Source organism: Octopus bimaculoides, chromosome 8 (genome assembly GCF_001194135.2).
Source record: "Octopus bimaculoides isolate UCB-OBI-ISO-001 chromosome 8, ASM119413v2, whole genome shotgun sequence".
NCBI classification, from domain to species: domain Eukaryota; kingdom Metazoa; phylum Mollusca; class Cephalopoda; order Octopoda; family Octopodidae; genus Octopus; species Octopus bimaculoides.
This window is the reverse complement of record NC_068988.1, coordinates 75864653-75865327: the sequence shown is the minus strand read 5'-3', so window position 1 is coordinate 75865327 and position 675 is coordinate 75864653. Positions and strand designations below refer to the sequence as shown.

Below are 675 nucleotides of genomic sequence, written 5' to 3'. Positions count from 1 at the left end.
ACAGTCACAACAGACATATTTTACAAAAAAAAAAAAAAAACGATACACACCAATATTTAAACTTCTATTCTTGTCACCCATCACACATCAAAGGAAACATCCTATACAGCATGGCCAGACGTATCTGTGCTATAGTAAGTGACCCTAAAACGCGTGAAACCAGACTCAACGAACTGAAAGGCTTCTTTACTATACAAAAATACTCCTTAGGCCTAACTAATGAAGGAATTAAAAAGGCGATGAAACTGAATATCACCCAACTACGGACACCAAAGGAAAAAGTTAATGAAAACACGATTCCGTTCATTAACACATACAGTCCTGGAATAACTAACATATTCCACGTCATAAAATCGAACTTGCCTATATTCCTTCAAAGCCCTAAGATGAAAACTCTGATTGAAAAAAAACACCTTACGGAATAGCAGACGCCAACTAAAAAACCTTAAAAAACACCTGACAAGGGCAGAATTCAGATCAGACTAGACCAGAATTCGTAGTAAAAGAATGCGGTGATAGGAGATGTAGAACGTGTAACAATACCAACAACTACAAATACATAGAAAGTGGTTCCCACATAAAATTCAAGAACGGATCTATTTTTAAAATAAATGCAGATATGAACTGCAAAACACAAAATCTCATATACTGCATCACCTGTCCAAACTGTAAAGA

General features: G+C 35.7%; 1 protein-coding gene across 1 annotated transcript in view; it reads left to right on the top strand.

Moving 5' to 3' along the window:
• LOC128248498 (uncharacterized) overlaps window positions 1-675 on the top strand; it is a 3993-nt gene that overhangs the window by 966 nt on the left and 2352 nt on the right. The gene's annotated exons all lie outside the window — the stretch shown is intronic.